The sequence below is a fragment of the Mesoplodon densirostris genome, chromosome 5 (assembly GCF_025265405.1).
Source record: "Mesoplodon densirostris isolate mMesDen1 chromosome 5, mMesDen1 primary haplotype, whole genome shotgun sequence".
Classification (NCBI taxonomy): domain Eukaryota; kingdom Metazoa; phylum Chordata; class Mammalia; order Artiodactyla; family Ziphiidae; genus Mesoplodon; species Mesoplodon densirostris.
In genome coordinates, this window is record NC_082665.1 from 61,542,613 (window position 1) to 61,554,667 (window position 12,055).

General features: G+C 37.0%; 1 protein-coding gene across 3 annotated transcripts in view; it reads right to left on the reverse strand.

Annotated features, from left to right (window-relative positions):
* ZBTB20 (zinc finger and BTB domain containing 20) overlaps window positions 1-12,055 on the reverse strand; it is a 288,208-nt gene that overhangs the window by 263,263 nt on the left and 12,890 nt on the right. The window contains exon 2 of one of the 3 annotated variants that reach the window (XM_060099877.1): window positions 8,346-8,436. The exons of the other annotated variants lie outside the window; for them this stretch is intronic. The gene's annotated coding sequence lies outside the window, so the exon portion shown is untranslated. The remainder of the gene's footprint in view (window positions 1-8,345; window positions 8,437-12,055) is intronic. 3 annotated transcript variants of the gene reach the window in all.

The following is a 12,055-nucleotide window of genomic DNA, read 5'->3' on the forward strand; positions in this document are numbered from 1 at the left end:
TCCAGCAACATGGATGGATTTGGAGGGTATTATGCTAAGTGAAATAAGTCAGACAAAGAAAGACAAATACTGTATGATATCACTTATATGTGGAATCTAAAAAATGCAACTAGTGAATAAAACAAAAAAGAATCAGAACCAGATATAGAGAACAAACTAGTGGTTACCAGTGGGGAGAAGGAAGGGGGTAGGGGCAATATAGGGGTAGGGAATTAAGAGATACAAATTATTTGGTATATAATACAAATTATTAGGTATATAATAAACTACAAGGATATATTTTACACAGGAAATATAGCCAATATTTTATAGCTGTAAGTGGAGTATAACCTTTAAAAATTGTGAATCACTATACTGCACACCTACAACTTATATAATATTGTACATCAATTATACTTCAATTAAAAAAATAATGCCAATAAGGTTATCTAAGTGGCAAAGTTATGAGGAATTTTTTCTTTGTTTTTCTCTTGTTTACAATATATGATATTTTAACAGAAAAAATTTCCAAAATAAATTTTGTAAAAGTAGTTCATGTTAGTTATAAGAAATTTGAGAGCACTAAAAAAGAATAAATAAATAAAAAAAGAAAAAAAAACATAATTCTCTGACCCAACAATAACCACTGTTGAATTTTTGGTGGGTTGTGTCCAGTTTGCAAAGTCTCTTCTCTGCTCTACTTTAGGAGTAAGAAGGATCCTTTTCATTCTTTTAGGCAGAAGGACTCAAAACAGCTCTACAGCTGTTTTGCTATATAGCTTCCTGAACACCCTCCAACACCACACAGTTTTTTATTTCTAGGACATTCTTGGAGCAGCATAAGCTATATGTGACACTTCTCAAATTTCATAGGTCTTCCTTCATCTGGTATTGCTCCCTGAAAAGCATGATTCCTGTGCCACCTCATGATCTCCGTGGAGTTGGAGCAGGGGGGACCTCATGACACCACACAATTATTTGCACTGAAATCATTTCAAGAGGACTCAGAAATGCTCTGTTCTGAACACACAGAGATGCTTCTCTGCAAGTTACCCAGCCTTAGAACATCTTCAAAGGTGAAGGAAGAACACAGAGAGGTGGTATACTTGGTGTTATTTTTTAGGCAATTGACCTAATGATTACAACACCTTCAAACACTTTATTTGGTCAGGATCATTTTCTGAAGAAGGGTATTAACCCTCTCTTCCATGCAGATACCTGAGTGTTACTGTTACTGTACATCCTTTAAGTACCTTATTCTCCTTTCAACAAATTTAAGCATCTTCCACCTTTGTTGCTGCTGTTATTGAAAATAAGATGATAATGATAATCCTTATTTTTATTATGGCTAACTTCCATTGATTGATTTCTATGGGTTGGGCAGTTTACTTACACTATTTTCATTCAATTCTCAAAATACTTCTGTTGTTGTTATTATTATTATTATTCCTATTTTATAGATGAAAAAACTCAGACTCAGGAATGTTGAAAAACTGCTGAGTGTCACAGATCTAGTAAGAAGCAGATGAAGACTCAAATCTACATCAGATTGATTTCAAATCGTCCTTAAGATCATTTTCCAGATTAGATTTATGTGACTCCTTACTCGCAGGTATAAACCATGCCCAGAACTTTCTTATCTCTCTAGTATCTTTCTAATGCTCTCTCTCTGTGTGTGTGTGTGTGTGTGTGTGTGTGTGTGAGAGAGACAGAGAGAGAACTTCAAATAAAATGTTATAAAATTTCTCTAGAACTCTATTTTCCTCACCTCTAAAATTGATAGCACCTACCTCAGAGGTTTATTGTGAGGACCGAATGAGATAATATAAGTGAAAACACTTAGTACATCTAAAATAAAACATCATCATTATTGCTGTACAAGTTTTCCTCTTTTGCATAATGGATGTGTTCTAGAGAAGGTGATTATGAAAATGTATAGGCTTAACTTCTATTATCAAATCACAGAGCAACTGCATTATAAAATCATAGAAAAATAGACTCCTAACAGATTGAGATGAAGACTTGATGTAAGGCAGGGGTTCAGGTAGAGGTTGGGTCTATGAGTGTTATACTGGGAGAAGTCTGTGTTGGCAGCACTTTCTAGATACTCTTATCTCCCTTTCCTCAGCCTCCTTGGTCTGGTAATTTCTTGATCTACTCCAGCAGTTTCCAGAGATGATTTCCTTCTTTTCCTTTGTCTGGTTATGAAGTCCAATGATATTTGTATGCAACAATACTTCACCTATGGCCCTATCCCACACATGATGTACAATAGTTATAAAGTTCCTTTAATTTGAGATTTCCAATTAGATAAATTTATTAGTGCCCTATTTACTCTGTATGTTTGGTTATAAGTTTCAGTCACATGTATTAATACTATTTGCATTAGCTTCATCATGTTTATTATTTCGAAAGGCTTCTGGGTCAGAAACCATGTCTTCTACTTTTTTGGAAACTCTACACTTACTAGTGAGTCCTATAAATAAAATGAAACTTTAAATAGTACTGACTTCATCTTCAAATCATAACTAAACCTGACTCTGGGCTTGAAGTGCTATTTTCTCCCTGTAGTCTCATCAGATATGAGTGTGTCATGTTACTAACTGAGGCCAAGCTATATGCTCCCACAATTCACTTATAACAAACAGCTACATCTTGGTGCTTGCCTTTTCTTGAGGCACCAGGACTTATTCTTAAATCAATGCCTTAATTTTTTCTCTCAGCACATCCTTTACTTGTGGAAAGCATTCAGAAAGAATGGAATTTAAAAAATAAACTATGTGCTGCCCAAACCTTGGGAAAAGCAGTGATGTTTGAAAGCATCAGATTCAACCAATCAGAGGCACAAAAGCCTTATTAAATGTATTCACTTTCTTATCTTTAGAGCTCAGGTAGGAAACAAGATCCAACCTCAGCATACCAATGGGTATCAAGTGAGAGAGGTCAGCATAGTCTACACCGTTATAGGGTAGCTTGGACACATCAGCTAGAAGTATTCTTAAATTCTAAAAGGAGATCTTGTTCCAAATTATCTCACACATGACAGCAGCCTGGGAAGCCACCAGACAGCCTCCCTTGTTCTAGACCAATTCAAACAAGGCTCACTTATATTTTATTTAATATTTTGTCATAAGAAGACTATAGGATCTACTCAAGACCACTTTTATTTTACTACTGTTCATATTCCCATATCTGTCCGCTATCCCCTCATTTTACCATTCTTCCATTTATTCAGTATATAATAAATATCAAGTACCTTAGGGGATGGGTAGATAGATAGATGATTGATAAATAGATAATCAATAGATAGATAGGTAAATAAATAATAGATAGTTAGCTAGATACAATTTATGAGTAATGACCTCAAGAAATGGCTAAGGAAGGAGATTTCAGATGGAGAATCCTTTAAACTAGGTATTAAAGGATAGATGGGATTTCAAAGTATAGAAAGGGAAGAGAAATCATTTTGAGCAGAATAAACCATATGAACAAAAAGGTTATCATGCAGTGGGAAAAGCAAATCATTTGGTTTGTGAAAGGGAGTAGCAAGAAATAAAATTGGTAATGTTTAGGAAAATTAGGGCTAGATCACAGAGGAACTTAAGTGCCAACCAAAGAACATCACTCTGGCAATAATCTAAGTCTGAAGAAAGTTCAGTTAACAACTAGAAGCATTATAATTTCAGTAGAGAGTACTGTAATACATCACAGACTCTGAGGCTTTGGGTTCCATAGGGGAGATGGTACATTAGTGGTAAAGAAAATGTCTTCATATCTAATGTCTTACTCCAGCTAAGATTATTGTGTTTCATCTATTAAGATTAATCATATCACAAAACAAGAATCTTACCAGCTCCTAATCACATTGACTTTGGTCCTTCATTCTCAATAATAAATCCTATAGAGTTGCCTAAAGGCTGATGGTGAGTCTGGCTTAGATGAGAGACGTGAGTAACCTAAGCACAGGTGAGATGTCTGTTGAAAAGTTTGGTATAAGCTGTCATTTGAATTTGAATAGAACCAATATGTTCATAAATAATTGGTTACTTATGTAAGTTTAGTTCTGGCTCTTCCTATGATACAGAAAGTCATTTTAGTATCTTTGGAACTCTGAGATATCCTTACATATCCTTTAAAGGTTATTGCTGAATGTGTAGGATTCCCTGATTCTAGTCATCAAAGAAAAACTCCTTTTCCAGCACTTCCTATCCCCTTCCCTCTTTCTTGCTCTCTATTGTACTCACAGACTTCTGATATGCTTTATATTTTATGCATGCATTTGTTTATTTTCTGCCTTTCTCCTCCAAATATTAGCTCTTTAAAGACAAGAATTTTTTTAATGTGTCTGTTTTGTTCACTGTGTAACCCCAGCACCTAAAACAGATACTTGTTGAAAGAACACTTTTGAACCTGAAGGAAAAATATAGAAGAGTGTGAGCAAATATTAACTGGAATGTGGGAAAATAAAGCTTTCTACATAAAGCCTCCCTCTAAAAATTCATATGCCATATCATATGAAAATATCATCAGCTAATAACTTCATGAACTAATTTTCTATAGTACTCAAACATTTAAAAATGTGTCTATTTGCTTTTTTACTGTTTTTGAGATAATGATCTCATTCTTTCCATTGACTACAGATGGAAATCATAGCAAGGAGAGATGCTCTGGGGTATACCAGATGAACGCAAGGCTTCTGACTCCAAGGGCTAGGTTCTATGCACTATTTTATACCAGTTTGTATTTCATAATTAATAAGGTTTAGTGCTGAATCGCATAAGATACTAGAAGTTGAACCAATAAATAATGCCATTAGCTTATAGCCTCTCTGCTAGCATGTGGCCTTCTCACAGAAACAAATAAAAAGCAAAAACAAACAAACAGCAATACAGAAAGAGGAAAGGTGAAGACCTCAAAAGGCTAAACATTGTTATTCTTAATTTTCCTTTTAAAATCCAGATTGGCCCTTTCATCATAATTGTATTGCATCCTGCTGGCAGAAAGGAATGAGATTTACTATGCTATGCAAATGATAGCAGGTTAGCCACAGCTTATCAAGCTCTGGGAACATTATGGCTTTTCTTTCCTAGATCCTCTTTTATCCTGAAAATATCTTTTGGATTAAAAAATCTCATTCAATAGATGTATTTTTCAATATAAAAATCTAAGCTATCAAAGTACTAAAAGAAAACATTGGCAAATCCTTTCATAATCTTGGCATGGGGAAGGACTGTCTACCTGACTCAGTATCTAGAAGCCATAATAGAAAAGATTGGTAAATCTGATTATATTAAAAGCAAACTTCTGTATGGCAAAAAATATATATACATCATAAGCAAAGTAATTAAAAAAAAGACAAACTGGGAAAAATATTTGCAACACATATAGAAAAAAGAACTATCTCCTTAATGTATACATAGCAAGACATCAATAAGAAAAGACCAAGAACCCAATCAAAAGAAAAGGCAAAAGATGAACAGACACCTAATAAAAAAACAAACACCAAAATCATTAAACATATCAAAAGATGCTTGGCATCACTCATAATAAGGAAAAGGCCAACTGAAAATACAGTGAGATATCATCTTTTACCTATACAACTGGCAAAAATCCAAAGTTTGAAGAAACACTACTTTGTTGAGGCTGGGAGTAAAAAGGCACTTTCATATATTGCCAATGGGAGAAGTCAGTAATACAAACACTGTTGAGATCCATTTGGCAAAGTTTCTCAAAATTTAAGATGCATGTAAACCTTTGACCAACAATTTTGCTTCTGAGAATTTATCCTGCAGAAAATCTGCACATCTATGAAATGATTTATGTACAAGGTTGTTCACTGGAGCATTGTTTGAAATGACAAAAATTGTTTATAAATAGGAACTGGCAGAATAAACTATGATACATTTACATAATGGAATACTGTGCAACTGAATAAAAGATTAATGTAGCTCTCTATGTACTGCTATGAAAAGATCTCCAAGATATACTGGAGAATGCAAGATTGAAAACTGCGTTGAAAATGCAGTGAAAAATGTGAGATTGAATAATTCAAGAATAATATCATATAAAAGTGAAAATGAAAGTGTTCTTGCCATGATAAAATGGTTCTCTTGCTCCCCGATCTTTTAGCCACTGGTGTAGCCAACAGTTGGGCAAATGTGGCCAGTATTTAGCATCACTGGGACTCCATCACCTTGAACCATAAAATGCTCTAGGTTCTTCCCTCCCTAGCTCTGTAGCATTCTTATGATGTTATGATGTATGATGCTCCTTTGTAAGCTCAATGGAATTTTTAGTAAAATGTAAAATGTCATTAAATGTTTCAGCTATGAACTAGTTGGGAGAAATCCCATCTAAAAGCCTGGGGTGATTCCCCATATGTTCTACTTTCCACGTGTTGAGTGGAGAAGATCTGGTAATCCAATTGATGATATATAAGAAGAAGAAAACACATTTCTCTAGGAATTTAAATGTATGAGATTATTGAAAATAATGAGCGTAACATATGCATTTGATAATATTTATCAAGATTCTAAAGTGCTCAGGTGATGGCTTCAGTAGCCATAAGATTATTAATATGAGGCAGAATATAGCATTAGGTTGATGATGTATGTTGAATACTTGGGGGTTCCTAAAGGAGAAGCCTATATAAACAGTGCATTATAATTAATAATAAATTTAATAGCAGCAGCCTACTTTTTGTGAAGTAATCAACACATTCATTCACTACTCAGAAATTATAGCATAAGTCCAACAAACTGTTTCTCCAAAGGTTTCCTCATATATGTAGTCAGAGTGCTATTTGGAACAAACTAGAGGTCACAGAAAAGAGCATGTGTTAAACTCCTAAATTTGATTTCCCATTTCCTTTGTTCCATTACCTTTTTGGTAAACAGATAACCAATGGGTTATCCATTCTGGGTAGAAATGTCTTCCTATGGGTTGTGTTATTTATTTCAGGCAATTATTTTAAAACAAGGAGGTAGGTACGTAGGGAGTATTGATTGATTGATTGATTCATTCTTCATTAGTTAAACGCCCAGTACATTCTGGGTATTTTGCCAACATTAAAGATGTAAAGATAAAGGCTACAGTCCCTGCCCTGAAATATTTCAGTCTATTGGGGAGAAGGTAAAGTAACTATCCAAATAATTATAACATGGGGTGATGCCTGCTATAAATGAGTTAAGCATAAATTACCATGGGAGAACAGAGGTGTGGGACCCTGACTTTTAATGAGGAGAGATGGGAAGGGTCACCAGGTAGAGGTGACAGAAAAGAAATTACAGGGCAAGGCAAAATATAGTCCATGCAGGGAACTGCAGGTGGTTCCAGACAGAGCTCTGGGTAGCACTTGGGAATATGCTACCCAGAGGTGGGTTGGGCTCACCCAGGCTGTGATGGAAGCACCACTTTAGATAAGGTGATCAGGGAAGGCTGAGGACATGAATGAAGAGAAAGAGTCAGCCATACAAAGCTCAGGGAGAAGAGCATTCCCAGCTGAGAACTGTACTTAGTGTACAGATAAGTCTATTCCCAGGAGTGGTTAGAGAGCTAGGGGCTCTGATTCCTGGTTGTCAGAGATGAGCAGAACTATTCCAAATACTATTCCCCTGACTATTATCTAATCTCTTTTGTTGTCTCTGGAACCATGGCTCTTTCCCATCAATGAATTCATTCAGTCCCTGTAATCAACTCTGATTAGTGTTGTTTAACATCAATCTTTTCTACTTTTTTTCAAAGAAAAATACCAATCAGTTCTGCACACCCTGCATGTTAAAAGCAGCACCTCTCCTGCTGACTTACCGTTCTCTTAATCAAAAGGGCAGGAGGAAGCAGTTGGGATTCACTTTTCTTTTTTTTCTTTCAAAGTACACAAATGTCAACTTCCTCAAGGATGTTTGGCATAGCGGAGTTCAGTCATGTTACGTACAAAGTCAGCTTGATCAAAAGGTTGCAGGCTGCCCACTGCTAAAATGGAGCGAGAAAAGGAAACCGAGGGCTTCTCTGAAGTGTGAATGAGTGCATAGGCCACTGTCACATGTGTATTTACACTGAGGACATGCTGAGCTGACAAGGGAGCTCAGGAAATGTAAACCTCTACTGCTACATTTCTCTATCTTCGCCTTCAAAACTCGAGCGGCACTTTCTTTTAATTTTCTACTTTTATTGTTGTAGTCAGCTAAGGGCTTTCCATTTAGCTTTGTAGCAAAACCAAGTCATGGACATGTATGTGTATTTAAAGAATTTTTTTGACTACCAGTCCTCCAATGTTTAGCTGAAGAGTATTACCATCCTTGCTTCCATGGACTTGAAAGTGTTAGCATGGAGAACAGGCACTAGATTATTCATTCATTCACTCATACCTTCTCTTACTCTTTCAACAAGTCAGTATCCATGATGTGGTTGTCAATGTGACAAACCCTTGTCAACAGTTCCCATGGAAGACACTTCTAGCTGTCAAAAGAAGAAAATAAATTTTCCAAAAAGTTTATTATCTTAGATTAAATTGTAACTCAATTTGGTTTCAGAAATAGGTAACAAGTCTGTAAATAATACTTAACGGACATGTCTAAACCTGAATACACACTCCCATCAAGCACAGAAGTCATCATATATGGTCCCCAAACAAGGTTACAGAAGTTATTTAATATTCGTAACAATGTAGAGCTGGTATAGTTCACAAACAACATTTTGTGCAACCTCATCATTATTCTAATGTGAAAACTAAAGTGATGGAAGATATAAGGTCACATAGCTCTTAGCTTCAGCCAGAACTAGAACTCAAGCTCCAAATTCCTAATCTAAGGACTTTTATTTCATGATATGACCATTTATTAGGTAGGGATGAGGGGTGGGGAAGAGGGGAATACAAAGTCTTAAGGTCATTGATATGGAGGGACAAGGAGAGACAAGAGATGCTTAAAAATCATTGGTATAAAGAAAGGCTCTTCTTTTACTCTCTTGAAATGCCTCTGAAATCTTGGGAAGAACATAGGAGAAGTGTACATATAAAATCATCAGTCCCCCTCTTTATATGTTCTAAAAAAACCTCTTAGAGCAGTATTCCCAGACTTCCCTGATCTTAACAATCAACTAGTTTCCTTGTTTCAGATACAAATGCCAAGGTCACTCCATGGAAGTTTATGATTCTCCAGGTCTGGTGGCAGGAGGGAGGACCCAGACAAATGCATATTTCACGTGTAACCCTGATGATTCTTAGCATCAGGGATGTTTGGGAAACGCTGTCCTAGAGAAACCTTTGCCACAGAATCTAGAAAATTCTTTGTTCCTAATGAATTGCCCCATTTCAGCATTTCTGTTGTGCCTTTTAAGTAGGTGCAGACTCTCATAGCAAGCCATGAACTTACATGTTCATTTAACACGACTTTGATACACATACTGAGTTTTAGGGCTTTTAGTGATAGCAAAAGGTCAAATGGGGTTCTTACCTAGCTCACTTTCACAGAAGCAGCAACCTGTAACTCTTAATTACCAATCCCTAATTTATTTTTTAAAAGCCTTTGCTCAGGCAACATACTTTAATTAAATACAGGATTCCTTTTTTTCCATTTTCATTTCACTGTCTGTTGATCTAGTTGATCAAATTACTAATTTCTACCCTACTGAAGATGATCTTCAGAAAAGTCAGTTTGCCTTTGTTGCATAGTACAGATATTAAGAAGAATAATAAAAGGAAAGCATATCAAATAAAAATAACTAGGAAAAGGAAGCTCTACCTTTGAACCCAGTCCATCTCCTATTCAATGAAATATCTGTCTTATACCTTTTTGACATATAGAAATAAGCCCTTTTCACATCATCTCACCTCTCTTTGACAAGACAGTCTCTTTCTTTCCAAATTCTGTCTGAGACAAAACTCTCCTGCTTTGCCACCTACCTTTTAGAAAGGCAAAATCAGGAAGCGCTGTCTCAGATGAGCTCACTTCTTGTATCTTTCAGTCAGACTTTTACTAAATGGATACTACACAAGCCAACCAAAAAACAAAAATACTCCTGTCACTTCTTTTGCAATAATGCCACAATCTTGAGGAAAATTGAATTTTGGGGGAAGAGAATGGTCCATGCCCTCTTATAAGCATGAGAGGAAGAACAATGATAAAAAAGAAGTCTGTTAATTGTGGTTGTACAGTAGTTATAGTAAGAATTGCACAATTAATTTCCACTATCAAATTAAACTGGTAAACAGGCCTAGATTAAAAACACAAGTTTTCTCTGCTTGTTTTCTTCAGTTATATACAAAGTAATCATAAATTCACATTGTTATCACTAGTATGTTTTCACTTTGGGGGAGAAATATCTTTTTCCTCACAAGGAATATTCATATTGAGATGGTAAAGACCACGGCCAATGATGTATATAGTTGTAGGGGTGTGATAGCTGCTAAAGTAAGCACCTAGTTTAGTAGACTATTTCCATTAGAAGCCTGAAGCACAATAATTTTTTCCTACTGGGAGGGAGTGTGTCTCTTGAGTGGGACAGAGGCTGAGAGGCAGCCTGCAGCAGGAAATACACTTAACAGGCAGAATCCAGGAGGATCACACAGCATCCGAAAGGCATTAGAGATGGTGCCCAGAGATAGCAGAGATGTGTGTATTCTTGAGGCACGATTGAAAGATGATAGATGGTGGGTAACCATGGTTTTAAGAGTCCATCGTCACTGGCCACAACAACATTGGCAGTCAACATTTGCAAGGTCTATAATTATGTCAGTGACCAGAGCTAGCCTCCCAGGTTAGGCTGGAACAACAACTAACAAGCTCCCCTAGCCTCCTTCAGGATTCAAATGATAAAGCCACAGCAATCACAGTGGCGGTGGCAGCAGCAAGAGCACGGCTTTGACCTGCAGTTCTTGACCATCAAAGAGCTGTGCCCTGTCTGCTCCCACTGACAGGCAGATAAATACAGAGATCTGTTGGCAAGTACATACTTATGTGTAGCTACAGCTCCTTCATCCAGACCTATGGAGGATGCATAACAGCTTCCAGTGGTGTAACATATGCACCCACTAATGGGGTGAGACCCATTCCTCACAAATGGGTGAAAGGAAGCCACAATATGAAGGTCTTAACCCTGGTTTGTGGGCAGAAGCCTGTCATTCCATTGCAGGGTGACAGGTCTCCTATTCAGACAGTCCTTGTTTAATTTCCCAAACACCCTTCCTCTAAATGGTGCACCACTCTACACTCTGCAGACAGACAGGTTTGATCAGCAGAGCCATCAATTTTACATTCCCTATGCCAACTGCTGGGGAAAATTAGGCTTAGTAAATACCTGGGATTGCCTGGTTGGGGAGCCAAAAGAGTTCGTCACTTAGGAGGTATTTTCCACATCAGAACTCGAGATGGAAGCCTCATGGAGGGCTGTCCCTGTTCAAAATGTATGAAATCAAGAGAGTCCATAAATGTGTACTGGTGATCTACTGTGGGGCATATGTTATGCTGAAACCAGAACATAAAGAGAAAAGTAAGGCATGGTCCTGTCTAGAAGGAGCTCTGAGTAGGCAAGAAAAGGCAGTCACTCGAATAACCATAAGATAAAATGGGGCACTCGCCTTAGGAAGGAATCACAGCAATGTGCACACATGACTCTCGGCCAATAAAAAGTTGAATATAGATGTTATATGTTGGTCCAATTGTCACCCTTCAAGAAATGTCAGAACTGTCCAAAGAAAAGGCCAACTCAGGGCATGACTGATAATGATGGCACACAGCAAAAGACAAGTTAATGAGCACTGTTTCTCACAACCAAGTACAAGAATACCCTTGGGGTCTCTGAGACCGTCCAGGAGTAAGACAGAGCTTGGGATGTTCTTGAAATCTCTGCTAGCATATAGTCTCTACTGAGGTTTCCTTTTGGTATTGATCTGGTTTAAGTGAAGAAGGAAGGGAGAAAATGTAGAAGGGTTCTGTCGCTATTTCAGGAGTTAGATAGTGAGAGCTAAGAACTATATAGTTAAGAACACTCCTCCAGAATCTCTCCTGAGAGGATCAGCACTCTTTGATTTGCTAGATTTCCCACAGACTCTTGCCTATCAGGAACTCATAAGTGTGAA